We start from the raw sequence: 20654 nt of genomic DNA, 5'->3' as shown, positions 1-20654 counted from the left end.
GCAGAGCAGGGGGAGCGCCTATCCGTCCCAGCGCCTCCCTGCACTGCATCCCTTCGCTGAGCGGGTAGCGCCGGGCCTGGGTGGAAGTCACGTAGTAACGATATCACACCATCTCAGTCACCACTTCTACAGAGGGAAAGGGTTCAGCCTTCACCCCTAAACAATTCCACCACTTATGTAATTTCATGTAAGACCAGAACCGGACATAGGAGATTAACAACAAGCAGCAGTTCTGAGTATAAGTAATAATTGGTAAATTGTAATAAATGAAACTGTTAAAAAATTCCGTATATATGTGCAGTATCTACTATATATTATGGCCACAAAGCACTGTCACCACCGGTGTTCCCTACCTATGGGGTCTAGGTTCTACTGGACAAGATTATTTCTACTTGAAACATATGTTTCCATATACTAATATAGATCTTGAAAGCTATGAAATCTTTCTCTCTCTTCTCTTTCCAGGCCGATCATCTACATTACTTACCTGTAAAGTACTGTTTCCAATTGCCATCGGTTTCCAGGCCGATCATTTATTTTGCCAAGTATCTGTGTAAAGTTCTGTTCAAGTTAACATCGGTTTCCAGGCTGATCATCGTTTACTTCCAGTTGTTATAAATTCCCAAACCGACGTACAGATGGAGCCTTGCTCATCTAGCCTTCTCTGTTGCCCCTAGCTTTATTAGTATGAGCGTTTCATCTATTGTTCTCAGCTGCAATACAATACAGAGAAAACAATACCGCGGGGGATTAAGGGGGTCATTCTGAGTTGATCGCACGCTGCAACTTTTTGCAGCCCGTGCGATCAACTAGACGCCGCCTATGGGTGATCACTTGTGCAGCCCTGCTATGCAAAAAAAGTTTTGTGCAGAACAAGACCAGGGTATGAGTTACTTACCCTGTGCGATTAATCCATCATTGATGGTCCCGGAATTGACGTCAGACATCCGCCCTCCAAACGCCTGGACACACCTGCGTTCACCGCACCACTCCTAGAAAATGGTCAGTTGACGCCCGAGAACGCCTTCCTCCTGTCAATCTTCTTGCGGTCGCCGCTGCAACCGCTTTCTTCACTAGTGGCATCGCTGCCCAGCAATGGTTGTTGCCAGGCCGCAGCGCATGCACAGTTCTGAACCTATCGCACGGCTGCGATGAAGCGCAGCATGTAATCGGATCTGAATGACCCCCTCAGTCATTACAGCAGTGGATTAAGTCTGACAGCACTGGCTCAGTTAATCCTACTAAAGGGATAGATAAGCTGGGCTCCATCTGTATTGCATGTGACTGCTTCTCCTAAGACTCTGTCAGCATCCACGCTGAAATATAGTTGTATTTGCTATTGTTCCAGTGATATTTATATTTTTGTGTGCTTCAATAAACACCATTGCGCACATGCGCAGGAACGTATTACAGCCTCCTTGTTTCCTCCACCGCACCACCACTGACCCACTAGTGCCCCCTCCGGGAAAGACACAGACCTGACAGTTTGTTCAAGGCCAATGGACTCGGACGGCGGTCAGAGTGTGGGGTCAGGGGCCCTCTAAAGTCTTGCATCACGATTCGATGGTCAAGAGGCTGCGCAACAGCAAGTGATCCAGTTTCTACAGGGAATGTCTACCCACTTGGATACTTTGCAGCAATCCCTTCCAAGTTCTGTTTCTCCTCCGGTTCCTGTTCAAGTCACTCCTGTTCCAGTTATTCCAGCTTCTCCTGCACAATCCGTTCATATGGTTGGACCTCGTTCAAGTCAGTCCTATGGCACTTCCTTTAAAGCTAATTGTCCTGAGAGGGTGACTTCCTCCTTCAAAGGTTCCAGAACTCGTCTGTCTTCTGCTGTGAAGCCTGAACCAGTGAGGACTCTCTGTCATCTATAGAAACAACTTCAAAGTCTTCTATCAAGAATTATTCTAATAATATCTGAAATTCTAGGAGGTGCTTTAAACTAGAGATGAGCGCCTGAAATTTTTCGGGTTTTGTGTTTTGGTTTTGGGTTCGGTTCCGCGGCCGTGTTTTGGGTTCGAACGCGTTTTGGCAAAACCTCACCGAATTTTTTTTGTCGGATTCGGGTGTGTTTTGGATTCGGGTGTTTTTTCAAAAAACACTAAAAAACAGCTTAAATCATAGAATTTGGGGGTCATTTTGATCCCAAAGTATTATTAACCTCAAAAACCATAATTTACACTCATTTTCAGTCTATTCTGAATACCTCACACCTCACAATATTATTTTTAGTCCTAAAATTTGCACCGAGGTCGCTGTGTGAGTAAGATAAGCGACCCTAGTGGCCGACACAAACACCGGGCCCATCTAGGAGTGGCACTGCAGTGTCACGCAGGATGTCCCTTCCAAAAAACCCTCCCCAAACAGCACATGACGCAAAGAAAAAAAGAGGCGCAATGAGGTAGCTGTGTGAGTAAGATTAGCGACCCTAGTGGCCGACACAAACACCGGGCCCATCTAGGAGTGGCACTGCAGTGTCACGCAGGATGGCCCTTCCAAAAAACCCTCCCCAAACAGCACATGACGCAAAGAAAAAAAGAGGCGCAATGAGGTAGCTGTGTGAGTAAGATTAGCGACCCTAGTGGCCGACACAAACACCGGGCCCATCTAGGAGTGGCACTGCAGTGTCACGCAGGATGTCCCTTCCAAAAAACCCTCCCCAAACAGCACATGACGCAAAGAAAAAAAGAGGCGCAATGAGGTAGCTGACTGTGTGAGTAAGATTAGCGACCCTAGTGGCCGACACAAACACCGGGCCCATCTAGGAGTGGCACTGCAGTGTCACGCAGGATGTCCCTTCCAAAAAACCCTCCCCAATCAGCACATGATGCAAAGAAAAAGAAAAGAAAAAAGAGGTGCAAGATGGAATTGTCCTTGGGCCCTCCCACCCACCCTTATGTTGTATAAACAAAACAGGACATGCACACTTTAACCAACCCATCATTTCAGTGACAGGGTCTGCCACACGACTGTGACTGATATGACGGGTTGGTTTGGACCCCCCCCAAAAAAGAAGCAATTAATCTCTCCTTGCACAAACTGGCTCTACAGAGGCAAGATGTCCACCTCATCTTCACCCTCCGATATATCACCGTGTACATCCCCCTCCTCACAGATTATCAATTCGTCCCCACTGGAATCCACCATCTCAGCTCCCTGTGTACTTTGTGGAGGCAATTGCTGCTGGTCAATGTCTCCGCGGAGGAATTGATTATAATTCATTTTAATGAACATCATCTTCTCCACATTTTCTGGATGTAACCTCGTACGCCGATTGCTGACAAGGTGAGCGGCGGCACTAAACACTCTTTCGGAGTACACACTTGTGGGAGGGCAACTTAGGTAGAATAAAGCCAGTTTGTGCAAGGGCCTCCAAATTGCCTCTTTTTCCTGCCAGTATAAGTACGGACTGTGTGACGTGCCTACTTGGATGCGGTCACTCATATAATCCTCCACCATTCTATCAATGTTGAGAGAATCATATGCAGTGACAGTAGACGACATGTCCGTAATCGTTGTCAGGTCCTTCAGTCCGGACCAGATGTCAGCATCAGCAGTCGCTCCAGACTGCCCTGCATCACCGCCAGCGGGTGGGCTCGGAATTCTGAGCCTTTTCCTCGCACCCCCAGTTGCGGGAGAATGTGAAGGAGGAGATGTTGACAGGTCGCGTTCCGCTTGACTTGACAATTTTGTCACCAGCAGGTCTTTCAACCCCAGCAGACTTGTGTCTGCCGGAAAGAGAGATCCAAGGTAGGCTTTAAATCTAGGATCGAGCACGGTAGCCAAAATGTAGTGCTCTGATTTCAACAGATTGACCACCCGTGAATCCTTGTTAAGCGAATTAAGGGCTGCATCCACAAGTCCCACATGCCTAGCGGAATCGCTCCCTTTTAGCTCCTTCTTCAATGCCTCCAGCTTCTTCTGCAAAAGCCTGATGAGGGGAATGACCTGACTCAGGCTGGCAGTGTCTGAACTGACTTCACGTGTGGCAAGTTCAAAGGGCATCAGAACCTTGCACAACGTTGAAATCATTCTCCACTGCACTTGAGACAGGTGCATTCCACCTCCTATATCGTGCTCAATTGTATAGGCTTGAATGGCCTTTTGCTGCTCCTCCAACCTCTGAAGCATATAGAGGGTTGAATTCCACCTCGTTACCACTTCTTGCTTCAGATGATGGCAGGGCAGGTTCAGTAGTTTTTGGTGGTGCTCCAGTCTTCTGTACGTGGTGCCTGTACGCCGAAAGTGTCCCGCAATTTTTCTGGCCACCGACAGCATCTCTTGCACGCCCCTGTCGTTTTTTAAAAAATTCTGCACCACCAAATTCAAGGTATGTGCAAAACATGGGACGTGCTGGAATTTGCCCATATTTAATGCACACACAATATTGCTGGCGTTGTCCGATGCCACAAATCCACAGGAGAGTCCAATTGGGGTAAGCCATTCCACGATGATCTTCCTCAGTTGCCGTAAGAGGTTTTCAGCTGTGTGCGTATTCTGGAAACCGGTGATACAAAGCGTAGCCTGCCTAGGAAAGAGTTGGCGTTTGCGAGATGCTGCTACTGGTGCCGCCGCTGCTGTTCTTGCGGCGGGAGTCCATACATCTACCCAGTGGGCTGTCACAGTCATATAGTCCTGACCCTGCCCTGCTCCACTTGTCCACATGTCCGTGGTTAAGTGGACATTGGGTACAGCTGCATTTTTTAGGACACTGGTGACTCTTTTTCTGAGGTCTGTGTACATTTTCGGTATCGCCTGCCTAGAGAAATGGAACCTAGATGGTATTTGGTACCGGGGACACAGTACCTCCAACAAGTCTCTAGTTGGCTCTGCAGTAATGATGGATACCGGAACCACGTTTCTCACCACCCAGGATGCCAAGGCCTCAGTTATCCGCTTTGCAGTAGGATGACTGCTGTGATATTTCATCTTCCTCGCAAAGGACTGTTGAACAGTCAATTGCTTACTGGAAGTAGTACAAGTGGGCTTACGACTTCCCCTCTGGGATGACCATCGACTCCCAGCGGCAACAACAGCAGCGCCAGCAGCAGTAGGCGTTACACGCAAGGATGCATCGGAGGAATCCCAGGCAGGAGAGGACTCGTCAGAATTGCCAGTGACATGGCCTGCAGGACTATTGGCATTCCTGGGGAAGGAGGAAATTGACACTGAGGGAGTTGGTGGGGTGGTTTGCGTGAGCTTGGTTACAAGAGGAAGGGATTTACTGGTCAGTGGACTGCTTCCGCTGTCACCCAAAGTTTTTGAACTTGTCACTGACTTATTATGAATGCGCTGCAGGTGACGTATAAGGGAGGATGTTCCGAGGTGGTTAACGTCCTTACCCCTACTTATTACAGCTTGACAAAGGGAACACACGGCTTGACACCTGTTGTCCGCATTTCTGGTGAAATACCTCCACACCGAAGAGCTGATTTTTTTGGTATTTTCACCTGGCATGTCAACGGCCATATTCCTCCCACGGACAACAGGTGTCTCCCCGGGTGCTTGACTTAAACAAACCACCTCACCATCAGAATCCTCCTGGTCAATTTCCTCCCCAGCGCCAGCAACACCCATATCCTCCTCATCCTGGTGTACTTCAACACTGACATCTTCAATCTGACTATCAGGAACTGGACTGCGGGTGCTCCTTCCAGCACTTGCAGGGGGCGTGCAAATGGTGGAAGGCGCATGCTCTTCACGTCCAGTGTTGGGAAGGTCAGGCATCGCAACCGACACAATTGGACTCTCCTTGTGGATTTGGGATTTCGAAGAATGCACAGTTCTTTGCTGTGCTGCTTTTGCCAGCTTGAGTCTTTTCATTTTTCTAGCGAGAGGCTGAGTGCTTCCATCCTCATGTGAAGCTGAACCACTAGCCATGAACATAGGCCAGGGCCTCAGCCGTTCCTTGCCACTCCGTGTGGTAAATGGCATATTGGCAAGTTTACGCTTCTCCTCCGACAATTTTATTTTAGGTTTTGGAGTCCTTTTTTTTCTGATATTTGGTGTTTTGGATTTGACATGCTCTGTACTATGACATTGGGCATCGGCCTTGGCAGACGACGTTGCTGGCATTTCATCGTCTCGGCCATGACTAGTGGCAGCAGCTTCAGCACGAGGTGGAAGTGGATCTTGATCTTTCCCTAATTTTGGAACCTCAACATTTTTGTTCTCCATATTTTAATAGGCACAACTAAAAGGCACCTCAGGTAAACAATGGAGATGGATACTAGTATACAATTATGGACTGCCTGCCGACTGCAGACACAGAGGTAGCCACAGCCGTGAACTACCGTACTGTACTGTGTCTGCAGCTAATATAGACTGGTTGATAAAGAGAAGATGTCTATGTAACTATGTATGTATAAAGAAGACTGAAAAAAATCCACGGTTAGGTGGTATACAATTATGGACGGACTGCCTGCCGAGTGCAGACACAGAGGTAGCCACAGCCGTGAACTACCGTACTGTACTGTGTCTGCAGCTAATATAGACTGGTTGATAAAGAGAAGATGTCTATGTAACTATGTATGTATAAAGAAGAATGAAAAAAAACCACGGTTAGGTGGTATACAATTATGGACGGACTGCCTGCCGAGTGCAGACACAGAGGTAGCCACAGCCGTGAACTACCGTACTGTACTGTGTCTGCAGCTAATATAGACTGGTTGATAAAGAGAAGATGTCTATGTAACTATGTATGTATAAAGAAGAATGAAAAAAATCCACGGTTAGGTGGTATTACAATTATGGACGGACTGCCTGCCGAGTGCAGAGACACAGAGGTAGCCACAGCCGTGAACTACCGTACTGTGTCTGCTGCGACTGGATGATAAATGATATAAAAAATATATATATATCACTACTGCAGCCGGACAGGTATATATTATATATTATATAATGACGGACCTGCTGGACACTGTCTGTCAGCAGAATGAGTTTTATTTTTATAGAATAAAAAAAAAAAACACACAAGTGAAGTCACACGACGAGTGTTTAACTTTTTCAGGCAATCACAATATAAGTATACTACTAACTATACTGGTGGTCAGTGTGGTCAGGTCACTGGTCAGTCACACTGGCAGTGGCACTCCTGCAGCAAAAGTGTGCACTGTTTAATTTTAATATAATATGTACTCCTGGCTCCTGCTATAACCTATAACTGGCACTGCAGTAGTGCTCCCCAGTCTCCCCCACAATTATAAGCTGTGTGAGCTGAGCAGTCAGACAGATATATAATATATTATATAGATGATGCAGCACACTGGCCTGAGCCTGAGCAGTGCACACAGATATGGTATGTGACTGACTGAGTCACTGTGTGTATCGCTTTTTTTCAGGCAGAGAACGGATATATTAAATAAACTGCACTGTGTGTCTGGTGGTCACTCACTATATAATATATTATGTACTCCTGGCTCCTGCTATAACCTATAACTGGCACTGCAGTAGTGCTCCCCAGTCTCCCCCACAATTATAAGCTGTGTGAGCTGAGCAGTCAGACAGATATATATAATATTATATATAGATAATAGATGATGCAGCACACTGGCCTGAGCCTGAGCAGTGCACACAGATATGGTATGTGACTGACTGAGTCACTGTGTGTATCGCTTTTTTCAGGCAGAGAACGGATATATTAAATAAACTGCACTGTGTGTCTGGTGGTCACTCACTATATAATATATTATGTACTCCTGGCTCCTGCTATAACCTATAACTGGCACTGCAGTAGTGCTCCCCAGTCTCCCCCACAATTATAAGCTGTGTGAGCTGAGCAGTCAGACAGATATATATAATATTATATATAGATAATAGATGATGCAGCACACTGGCCTGAGCCTGAGCAGTGCACACAGATATGGTATGTGACTGACTGAGTCACTGTGTGTATCGCTTTTTTCAGGCAGAGAACGGATATATTAAATAAACTGCACTGTGTGTCTGGTGGTCACTCACTATATAATATATTATGTACTCCTGGCTCCTGCTATAACCTATAACTGGCACTGCAGTAGTGCTCCCCAGTCTCCCCCACAATTATAAGCTGTGTGAGCTGAGCAGTCAGACAGATATATATAATATTATATATAGATAATAGATGATGCAGCACACTGGCCTGAGCCTGAGCAGTGCACACAGATATGGTATGTGACTGAGTCACTGTGTGCTGTGTATCGCTTTTTTCAGGCAGAGAACGGATTATAAAGTAAACTGCACTGTCCTCACTAGTAAACTCTCTCCACTCAGTCTCTACACTTCTACAGTAACAGTACTCCTCCTAGTCAGCTCCAGTAAATCTCTCTCAGTCTCTTATAATCTAAATGGAGAGGACGCCAGCCACGTCCTCTCCCTATCAATCTCAATGCACGTGTGAAAATGGCGGCGACGCGCGGCTCCTTATATAGAATCCGAGTCTCGCGATAGAATCCGAGCCTCGCGAGAATCCGACAGCGTCATGATGACGTTCGGGCGCGCTCGGGTTAACCGAGCAAGGCGGGAAGATCCGAGTCGCTCGGACCCGTGAAAAAAAACATGAAGTTCTGGCGGGTTCGGATTCAGAGAAACCGAACCCGCTCATCTCTACTTTAAACACAGTAAAAAGTCCTGCTCATCCTACTGAGACTAATTCAACCACTGTGTCAGATTTCCTTAAAACTAAAGTCTCTCCTCCTGTGCAGAGAAAGGGTAGATTCCAGAGCTAGCCGCGCTCCAAACTTCAGGAAGCTGAATGCTGGCATCGTAAGCAGCTTCACTTCTGTTTCTGTTGTGGGAGTTCTAGTCACCTAATTAAGGGGGTAATTCAGAGTTGAGTGCAGCAGCAAATTTGTTAGCAGTTGGGCAAAGCCATGGGCCTAACTGAGATCTGATCGCTCGCTAGCATTTTTCGCTGCACAGTGATCAGGTAACTACTACGCATGCACCGTAATGCGCAGGTACGCTATACGGTTACAAAGCGGATCGTTGTTGTGCACTGGTTCTAGCGAAGAAACCATTCGCACAGCCGTTCGCAAGGAGATTGACAAGAAGAGGGCATTTGTGGGTGGCAACTGACTGTTTTCAGAGAGTGGTTGGAATAACGCAGGCATGTCAAAGCGTTTGCAGGGCAGGTGTCTGACGTCAATTCCTGGCTCGAATATGCTGAAGTAATCGCAGCGGCTGAGTATGGTCAGAGCTACTCAGAAAATGCACAAGCTGTTTTTGTACAGGGCGGCTGCACACGCGTTTGCACACTTGCAAAGCTAAAACACACTCCCCTATAGGCAGGGCCGTTTCTAGCCAATTTGGCTCCCAGTGCGAGATTGAAAAATGCGCCCCCACCATATTCACATAAAAAATGGCCCCCCCCATAGATATAAAGAGGAAAACCATGAGCGCGCCGAAGGCGCGCGCGCTCCCGGCAAGGGGGCGTGACCTCGTTAAAATGGGCATGGCTTTAAGATGGGCGTGGCCTCATCTGATCTCATCATCACGGCCACCACAGAATAAAAAAAAAAAAAAAGCCTAATTTTACACATTACAGCAGGCACGCGACCCCATTTTACACAGCACGGCAGGCAAGTGTCCCCATTTTACACATTGCGGCAGGAAAGTGTCCCCTTTTTACACATTGTGGAAGGAAAGTGTCCCCATTTTACACATTGCGGCTGGAAAGTGCTCCCATTTTACACATTGCGGCAGGCACGTCCCCATTTTACACATTGCGGCAGGCAAGTGTCCCCATTTTACACATTGCGGCAGGCACGTGCCCCCATTTTACACATTGCGGCAGGCACGTGCCCCCATTTTACACATTGCGGCAGGTACGTGTCCCCATTTTACACATTGCGGCAGGAAAGTGCCCCCATTTTACACATTGCGGCAGGAAAGTGCCCCCATTTTACACAGTACGGCAGGAAAGTGTCCTCATTTTACACATTGCGGCAGGCACGTGCCCCCATTTTACACATTGCGGCAGGAAAGTGCCCCCATTTTACACATTGCGGCAGGAAAGTGCCCCCATTTTACACAGTACGGCAGGAAAGTGTCCCCATTTTACACAGTACGGCAGGAAAGTGTCCCCATTTTACACATTGCGGCAGGCACGTCTCTCCATTTTACACATTGCGGCAGGCAAGTGTCCCCATTTTACACAGTACGGCAGGCAAGTGTCCCCATTTTACACATTGCGGCAGGCACGTGTCCCCATTTTACACATTGCGGCAGGAAAGTGCCCTCATTTTACACATTGCGCCAGGAAAGTGCTCCCATTTTACACAGTACGGCAGGAAAGTGTCCCCATTTTACACATTGCGGCAGGCACGTGTCCCCATTTTACACATCACGGCAAACAAGAGTCCCCAATTTACACATTCCGGCAGATTGCGTCCCCATTTTACATATTACGGCAGGCAAGCGTCCCCATTTTACACATTCCGAAGACATGTGTCCCCAATTTACACAGTACGGCAGGTGGTGGTGGTGAGGGAGGGAGGGAGAGAGAGAGAGAGAGAGAGAGAGAGAGAGAGAGAGAGAGAGGGAGAGGGTCTGACTTACATTTGAAGCGGTTCTTCCCGCTCTTCAGCCGCCTCTCCCTCGTCTGCGCGGCGCCGGCCGGCTTGGCTCCCCCTTCTCCCTCCTCCCAAGCGCCCAGCTCGGGGGGCGCGGTTTCGCGGAATGACGCGATTGCGTCGTGACGTCACGACGCAAACGCGTCATTCCGTGAAACCCCGCCCCCCGAGCTGGGCACTCGGGAGGAGAGGGGAGGGGGGATTTAGTGCTGAAGAAGTGCCGCGGCGGGCCCGCCGCAAGAAACGGCACTGCCTATAGGCGGCGTCTATCTGTTTGCAGGGCTGAAAAAATAGCTAGCGCGCGAACAGATCTGAATTAGGCCCCATGTGCACTGCAGGGGGGCGGGGGCAGATGTAATATGTACAGAGAGAGTTAGATTTGGGTGTAGTGTTCTCAAACTGAAATCTAAATTGCAGTGTAAAAATAAAACAGCTAGTGTTTACTAGAGATGTGCAGCGGGCATTTTTCGTGTTTTGTGTTTTGGTTTTGGTTTTGGGTCAGCGGTCATGTTTTGGATTCGGACACGTTTTGGCAAAACCACCCTTTCGGGTTTTGTTCGGATGTGTTTTGGATTGGGGTGATTTTTTAAAAAACCTCAAAAACAGCTAAAATCATAGAATTTGGGGGTAATTTTGATCCTATAGTATTCTTAACCTCAACAACCATAATTTCCACTCATTTCCAGTCTATTCTGAACACCTCCCACCTCACAATATTATTTTTAGTCCTAAAATTTGCACAAGGTCGCTGGATGACTAAGCTAAGCGACCCAAGTGGGCGGCACAAACACCTGGCCCATCTAGGAGTTGCACTGAGTGTCAGACAGGATGGCACTTAAAAAAATAGACTCCAAACAGCACATGATGCAAAGATAAATAAAAAAAGAGGTGCAAGATGGAATTGTCCTTTGGCCCTCCCACCCACCCTTATGTTGTATAAACAGGACATGCACACTTTAACAAACCAATAGCAATCATTTCAGCGACAGGGTCTGCCACACGACTGTGGCTGAAATGACTGGTTGGTTTGGGCCCCCACCAAAAAAGAAGCAATCAATCTCTCCTTGCACAAACTGGCTCTACAGAGGCAAGATGTCGACCTCATCCTCATTCTCCGATTCCTCACCCCTTTCTCTGTGTACATCCTCCTTTTCCTAGCAGCTCCAGTAGCGGTAGAAAATGAAGGAGGAGCTGTTGGCGGGTCACGTTCCGCTTGACTTGACAATTGTCTCACCAGCAGGTCTTTGAACATCTGCAGACTTGTGTCTGCCGGAAAGAGAGATACAATGTAGGCTTTTAACCTAGGATCGAGCATGGTGGCCAACATGTAGTGCTCTGATTTCAACAGATTGACCACCCGTGAATCCTGGTTAAGCGAATTAAGGGTTCCATCCACAAGTCCCACCTGCCTAGCGGAATCGCTCCGTTTTAGCTCCTCCTTCAATCTCTCCAGCATCTTCTGCAAAAGCCTGATGAGGGGAATGACGTGACTTAGGCTGGCAGTGTCTGAACTGACTTCACGTGTAGCAAGTTCAAAGGGTTGGAGAACCTTGCACAACATGGAAATCATTCTCCACTGCGCTTGAGTCAGGTGCATTCCCCCTCCTTTGCCTATATCGTAGGCAGATTTATAGGCTTGAATGGCCTTTTGCTGCTCCTCCATCCTCTGAAGCATATAGAGGGTTGAATTTCACCTCGTTACCACCTCTTGCTTCAGCTGATGGCAGGGCATGTTCAGGAGTGTTTGCTGGTGCTCCAGTCTTCGGCACGCGGTGGCTGAATGCCGAAAGTGGCCCGCAATTTTTTGGGCCACCAACAGCATCTCCTGCACGCCCCTGTCGTTTTTAAAAAAAATTCTGCACCACCAAATTCATTGTGTGTGCAAAACATGGGACGTGCTGGAATTTGCCCACATGTAATGCACGCACAATATTGGTGGCGTTGTCCGATATCACAAATCCCCAAGAGAGTCCAATTGGGGTAAGGCATTCTGCGATGATGTTCCTCAGTTTCTGTAAGAGGTTGTCAGCTGTGTACCTCTTATGGAAAGCGGTGATACAAAGCGTAGCCTGCCTAGGAACGAGTTGGTGTTTGCGAGATGCTGTTACTGGTGCCGTCGCTGTTGTTGCTGCAGGAGGCAATACATCTACCCAGTGGGCTGTCACAGTCATATAGTCCTTAGTCTGCCCTGCTCCACTTGTCCACATGTCCGTGGTTAAGTGGACAGTGGGTACGACTGAATTTATTAGGACACTGAGGACACTTTTTCTGACGTCTGTGTACATTCTCGGTATCGCCTGCCTAGAGAAGTGGAACCTAGATGGGATTTGGTACTGGGGACACGCTACCTCAAGCAATTTTCTAAGTCCCTGTGAACTAATGGTGGATACCAGATGCACATCTAACACCAACATAGTTGTCAAGGCCTGAGTTATCCGCTTTGCAAAAGGATGACTGCTGTGATATTTCATCTTCCTTGCAAAGGACTGTTGGACAGTCAATTGCTTACTGGAAGTAGTACAAGTGGTCTTCCGACTTCCCCTCTGGGATGACGATCGACTCCCAGCAGCAACAACAGCAGCGCTAGCAGCAACAGCAGCAGTAAGCGTTCCACTCAAGGATCCATCGGAGGAATCCCAGTTAGGAGAGGACTTGTCAGTCTTCCCAGTGACATGTCCTGCAGGACTATTGGCGTTCCTGTCTAAGGAGGAAATTGACATTGAGGGAGTTGGTGGTGTGGCTTGCAGGAGCTTGGGTACAAGAGGAAGAAGGGATTTAGTTGTCGGTGGACTGCTTCCACTGTCACCCAAAGTTTTTGAACTTGTCAATTACTTCTGATGAATGCGCTCCAGGTGACGTATAAGGGAGAATGTTCCTAGGTGGTTAACGTCCTTACCCCTACTTATTACGGCTTGACAAAGGCAACACACGGCTTGACTCCTGTTGTCCGCATTTCTGTTGAAATAATTCCACACCGAAGAGGTGATTTTTTTGGGTATTTTAACCAGGCATGTCAATGGCCTTATTCATCCCACGGACAACAACCGTCTCCCCGGGTGCCTGATTTAAACAAACCACATCACCATCAGAATCCTCCTCGTCATCTTCCTCCTCAGCGCCAGCAACACCCATATCCTCATCCTGGTGTACTTCAACAGTGATATCTTCAATTTGAATATCAGGAACTGTACTGTGGGTGCTCCTTCCAGCACATGCAGGGGGCATGCAAATGGTGGAAGGAGCCACCTCTTCCCGTCCAGTGTTGGGAAGGTCAGGCATCGCAACCGCCTACACATTTGTACTCTCCTTGGGGATTTTTTATTTAGAACGCACAATTCTTTGCTGTGCTTTTGCCAGCTTAACTCTTTTCATTTTTCTAGCGGGAGGATGAGTGCTTCCATCGTCATGTGAAGCTGAACCACTAGTCATGAGGAACATAGGAGAGGGCCTTAGCCGTTCCTTGTCACTCCGTGTCGTAAATGGCATATTGGCAAGTTTACACTTCTCCTCAGACGATTTTAATTTAGATTTTTGGGTCATTTTACTTAACTTTTGCTTTTTGGATTTTACATGCTCTCTACTATGACATTGGACATCGGCCTTGGCAGACGACGTTGATGGCATTTCATTGTTTCTGCCATGACTAGTGGCATCAGCTTCAGCACTAGGTGGAAGTGGATCTTGATCTTTCCCTATTTTACCCTCTAAATTTTTGTCCTCCATTTTTTAATGTGTGGAATTATATGACAGTAATATACCTGGAATTAGATGGCAGTAATGTCTGGAATTAGATACCACTAGATAGATACCAGATACCACTGTGACTGGAATGATGATGACCTATGCACAGTGACAGGACACTACCACAGCACCCTACCGCAGCAAGATGCAGCACAAGACACTGAGCACTGACCAGTGATACTGAGCACTGATGATACTACTGAGAACTGACACTGAGCAGCATGATGCAGCACAAGACACTGTACTAGTATTAGTAATGTAGTATTACTGAGCAGCACAAGACAATGAGCAGTGATACTGAGCACTGATGATACTACTGAGAACTGACACTGAGCAGCACAAGACACTGTACTAGTATTAGTGAGCAGCACAAAAGCACTCTGGAATTGTCACCCCCCAGATACCACTGTGACTGGAATGATGATGACCGATGCAGTCACAGGACACTACTACCACAGCACCCTACAGCAGCAAGATGCAGCATAAGCACTGATACTGAGAACTGCCACTGAGAGAACGTAGCCACTTCCTCTCTGTACTCTCTACAATGCCCGAGTGAAAATGGCGGCGACGCGTGGTTCTTTATATGGAATCCGAATCTCGTGAGAATCCGACAGCGGGATGATGACGTTTTGCCTCGTTCAGGTTTTCCGAGTCAGGTGGGAATAACCGAGCCAGGCTCGGACTCGTGTTTGCCACGTGGAGTTCGGGGGGGTTCGGTTCTCGGTGAACCAAACCCCCTCATCTCTAGTATTTACCCTGCATAGACACAAAATAACCCAACCATATCTAACTCTCTCTGCAAATGTTATATCTGCCTCCCCTGTGTGCATTGTGCATGGTTTTGCCCAACTGCTAACAAATTTGCTGCTGCGATCAACTCTGAATTACCCCCTAAAGACTGTTCTCTCTGTAAGTCAAAAGTTTGTGACAGGTCCCAACATCACAGAGTTCTTACCTGCAAACCCTGCTGTGTATCATCTACAGTTCCAGTTTCCTCTATTCCGGACAGGAGTGTCCAAAAAGTCTACGATTGGGGTCCTGTGACAAATAGGCCCAATTTCAAGTTCAGAAACCAAAAGAGACTGGTTATGTTACCCATAACTAAAGAAGTTTTTGTTTCTACAGCCCATGGTGGGGCATCTGACGTTGTGACCCCATAAGGGGTGTCTGATGTTCAGATTCCAGAAGCAGCATCCGGGCATGCTACTTAAAGAGGTGTGTATGATCTGTTAACCACAGGAAGGGTCATGGGAGTTTCAGACTCAAGAGAGGTATCCAGGGCTAAGATCCCAGGAGGAATTCTTAAAGCCACAGATACAGACATGAACTTTTGTTCGTCATCTTCTGAGAGTGCTACCAGCTCATTACAGCTCCAAGATGGATCATCTGAACATCCGGATTCTGTTTACACAGAGTCAAGTATCAATGGACCTAACCTGATTCCTGTCATTGGACCAAAGATTCCACTGGTTCCAGTCAGTCTAAGAAGCTCTGGTTCCAATGCTGAGCTATCTCCTTCGGTACCAGCCGATTCAAGCATCTTCAGATATAATCCGGTCCTATCTGTCAATCTGAAGACTCCTCCGGTCCCAGCCGGTTCAATCTTTCCGGACACAATCCGGTCCCATCAGTCTGTCCGGATCAGCCTCCTTCGGTTCAAGCCGATTCAAGTATCCCTGGACAAATCCCGGTTTCATCCGTTTGTCCAAAGTCGCCTTCGGTTCCTACCGATTCCAATTCCTCTGAACCCGATCTGGTTCACTCAAGTGTTTCAAGTAATGAACTCCTGTCAATATGTCCAGAGTCCACATTTCTTGCAGATATTGCAATTGCCTCAACCCAGATGGAGGCTCTAAGCATCTTACCCCAAGATGAAGCTTCATCTTCAGTCAACTTCAGCTGGGAACTCCTGTCACTCAGTTCTGAAGATGACGTCCTCTCTCCACCCTAGAGCATCTCAAGTTGATTCTACTCCTGCTTCTGAATGCTTATTCCAGTCCTCTACTCTCAAGTGTCCTACATTGTCTTCTGAGACTTCAATAGAAATTCAGCCTTCCAAGTGTCCACTTGATACTCCAACTCCCATTTACTTTGATGGTGATTATGCTCAGTTCCGTGCATTAGTGAGCCAATACCTCCCTGTTACTGATTCGGGATCTTCAATGAGTATTACTCCAGTCAATGCAATCATATTTTCTCCTATTCTTTTGAGGTAAGCATTGGATTGGGCAAATCCTCTCATTGAATATAAAGATCCGCTACTGAATGATCTTGCTGCCTTCCTCTAAGCAGTACAACAGGAGTTTTCTCCAAAGTTAGGACACTCGAAGCCATCTGGACACTCTGTCCAATCTGTCAAAAGTCTGCCTACTGCTAAATCCTCCACAGCATTGCTATCTGTGCAAGATAAGGCTACATTAGACCAAGCTATCAAAGATTTCCAAGCCACGAAGAAAGGAAACATCGCAAAGTCAAAACAAGGACCTCAGACTTTGGAATTGAAAGTTACATATACTTCTGTGCCTCTATTTTATAGCAACACTTTAGAAAGTATTGACTCCCCGGGTTCAGCATCTGCTCAGTCTTTTGAAAAGTCATCCAGTTCTCAGTTTTTCGATCCAATGCTTTCCAAACATGATCAGGCTTTGTTGAATCAATGCATCAGAGATTTCCAGAGTTACATAAATTGGAGTACTTCAAAACCAGTTCACAGTCTATCATCTGTTTATGTAAGAGTTGTCTATGCTTCCATTAACTCTATTCCTGGTGTCTTGCATAGTTTCAAATTCACTGGACCACAGGTTGGCTCAGATATTGTTGTAGCTAAACAAAGGACTTCCATGACCACACTAAACCTGGACTCTGACTCTGAAAAAGGGAGTTTGTTGATGACTCAAGTTACATTATGAGAGGTTCTATCCTTCCTAGTGATGTCTTCTCCCAGGAAGAAATTTCTGAACTGCCCATAAGATCTGTGGGTTCTCAGAAGAATGTTATTCACGGATGTCAATCAAGTTATCATAAAACTACAGTTTCATGTATCAAGCGTCCTCAAACTACAGTTCCTAGGTAAGTTTCTTATACTATTGATCCATTGGACTTCCTAGATGTTGTAAATTCTGTCTGAAATGATGGTGAATGGTCTACTTGTTCTGTTGACAAAAGTCTTTCTTCCGAAGGTGAAAGTTGGGAAGACTTTTGAGGACCTATGCTTTTGTGTATTCCAAGTTCTTCTACAAGGATCCTCAAGTTACATAGTAACATAGTAACATAGTATCTGAGGTTGAAAAAAGACAATTGTCCATCGAGTTCAACCTATTTGTGGTCTCCTATGCATGATGATTTGACTAAAATTTCTGACTGATGCTGCTGTCAGCCGTTGCATTTTATCCCTATTTATAGTAACTATAAAGCGTGACTATGCACCATACCCCTGGATGTCCTTATCCATTAGGAATTTATCTAACCCATTTTTAAAGGTGTTGACAGATTCCGCCATTACAACTCCCTCGGGCAGGGAATTCCAAACACGTATTGTCCTTACCGTGAAAAAGCCTTTACGCCGTATTGTGCGGAATCTCCTCTCCTCTAACCTGAGCGAGTGTCCACGAGTCCTCTGTGTTGATCTAACCAAAAACAAGTCCCGCGCCAGCTCTGTGTATTGTCCCCTTATATATTTGTAGATGTTGATCATATCCCCTCTTAGTCTCCGCTTTTCCAATGTAAACATGCCTAGTCTTTCAAGCCTTTCCTTGTATTCCATCCTCTCCATGCCCTTAATTAGTTTGGTCGCCCTCCTCTGTGCCTTTTCAAGCTCCAGGATATCCTTTTTGTAGTACGGTGCCCAGAACTGTACACAGTATTCAAGGTGTGGCCTCACTAGTGATTTATATAACGGGAGAATAATACTCTCGTCCCTAGCATCAATACCCCGTTTTATGCATGCTAATATCTTATTAGCCTTCTTTGCTGCAGTCTTACTTTGGGTACTACTGCTTAGCTTGCTATCTATGAGGACACCTAAGTCCTTTTCCAGTACAGAATCCCCTAATTTTACCCCATTTAGTAGGTAGGTGTAATTTTTGTTCTTGTTACCACAGTGCATTACCTTACACTTGTCTGTGTTGAAGCGCATTCTCCATTTGGCTGCCCATGCTTCTAATTTAACTAAGTCGTTCTGAAGAGACTCGGCATCCTCCTCTGTATTTATAGCCTTACACAATTTGGTATCATCTGCAAAAATTGACACCATGCTCTCTAGACCTTCTGTTAGGTCGTTAATGAAAATATTGAACAATAGCGGTCCTAATACTGAGCCTTGCGGCACACCACTTAGCACTTCAGTCCAAGTTGAAAAAGATCCATTAACCACAACGCGCTGCTTCCTATTATCTAACCAGTTTTTGACCCAAGTGCATATTGTGCTTCCTAGCCCTGATTCTTGTAGCTTGTATATAAGTCTCATGTGTGGTACAGTATCGAACGCTTTGGCAAAGTCTAAAAAGATTACATCCACGTCTTTACCCTGATCTAGGTTTGCGCTTACTGTTTCATAAAAGCCAAGTAAGTTGGTTTGACAGGATCTGTCCTTCATAAACCCATGTTGATTCCTTTTAATGACCTTATTGGTTTCAAGGAACTTCTGAATACTATCTCTTAGAATACCTTCCAATACTTTCCCCACTATAGATGTAAGACTAACTGGTCTATAATTACCTGGTTCAGCTTTACTTCCCTGTTCAGCTTTACTTCCCTAGTTCCAATGTAGATGTTCAGTGCCCACCCACAAAAGGGGGGATACTGTCAGGAATCTGCATTGTGCATCATGTCACTTACCGGTGCTCTGATGTGCTGGCCTCTGGAGGTCACATCCTCAGCATGGCTGCATGTTCCATGATTGTCTGCAATGTGCAGAGCCTCTCTCCAGAGTGTACCTCACTCGCAATACAGCATGTACCCCGATGTATTCCCACCATCTCCAGGGTATGGGTGCCACCATGACACCTGCAGTCAGCTTACTTGGTGCTATCCACTCCTGAGCACTGGAGCGCTCACATGACTTGATTCTCCAATCCCTGCTGACCAAGGGGTATATAGCCAGAGTTCCTGCTCAGTATCATTGCCTTGAACAACGCGTCACATCTTGTGAACAAGTGTCTCCTGGCTCCAGTCTCCTGTGACTCTCCTGTGTCATTGCTCCACGGAACTACAGGCACCAGCCATCCAGTTTGTCTTCAGCTTCAGCTGCACTCTGCTCCTACAATCACTTGCAGCAGGGGTGACAAACCTTTTTTCTGCCAAGGGCCATTTGGATATTTATAAAATCCTTCGGGGGCCATACAAAATTATCAACTTAAAAATGAGTCTGCCCCCAGTAGTTATTCCCCCAGTAGTTATGCCCCTTAGTGGTACTGGGTGCACATGCCAAAAAAATGGGTGTAGCCAATTAAAATGGGACATGATACACATATGCCCCCAATAGTGCAGTGCCACATACACATATGCCAGTGCAGTGCCAGATACACAAATGGCCGACAGTACCTGATACACAAATGGCCGACAGTGCCAGATACACATTGCCCCACACATGCCCCCCTACCCCACTGTGCTGCTCACTGCTGCTGCTGTGTGTGTCAGGGGAGGGGAGGAGAGCACAGCATGCGCCTCTCCTGCCCCTTAGTGCTCCGTCCGGCGGCAGCATGTCTCAGCTGTTGGGGGTCAGGGCAGGAAGGAGTATGCAGCTATGTCGGGCGGCGGCATGTAGGACCTCAAACCAGCCACCGGTTCGTGAGCCAATCAGGGCTCGTGGACTGGTAGTGGCGGCTCCTGATTGGCTCATGAACCGGCGGCTGGTTTGAAATCGTTCCCGCTGCTGCTGCCAGACATAGCTGCACTCTCCTCCCTGCCCTGACAGCTGAGACACACCACCGCTGGACTGAGGGGCGGTGTGTATCGCTGACACACAGCAGTGGGTGGGCCAGAACAAATGGCTTTGCAGGCCTTATACGGCCCACAGGCTGGAGGTTCCCCACCCCTGACTTACAGTAAGAGACTCTCTCCAGGTGCTGCATATCATACTCACCTGTGTGTTATTTCTCTGTATCTGCACTGTGCTATTCAACCTGCACTAAAGCATCCAGTTAAAGTTCAGCTGTCTCCTGCAATAACCAAACCTGGTTCTATTGTTGTATGCAAGCATTGCCTATTGCCTGTGTAGCTCTGTGGCAAGTTCCTATCGGTTTTCAGACCGCTCAGCTGTGTCACCAATTGCCTGTACAAATCCTGTTTCAAGTTCCTATCGGTTTCCAGGCCGATCATCTGCATTATCAATAGTGATGAGCGGGTTCGGTTCCTCGGAAA

Source organism: Pseudophryne corroboree, chromosome 10, assembly GCF_028390025.1.
Source record: "Pseudophryne corroboree isolate aPseCor3 chromosome 10, aPseCor3.hap2, whole genome shotgun sequence".
In the NCBI taxonomy this organism is placed as follows: Eukaryota; Metazoa; Chordata; class Amphibia; order Anura; family Myobatrachidae; genus Pseudophryne; species Pseudophryne corroboree.
The sequence above is the reverse complement of the archived record's forward strand: the minus strand, read 5'-3'. Positions refer to the sequence as shown.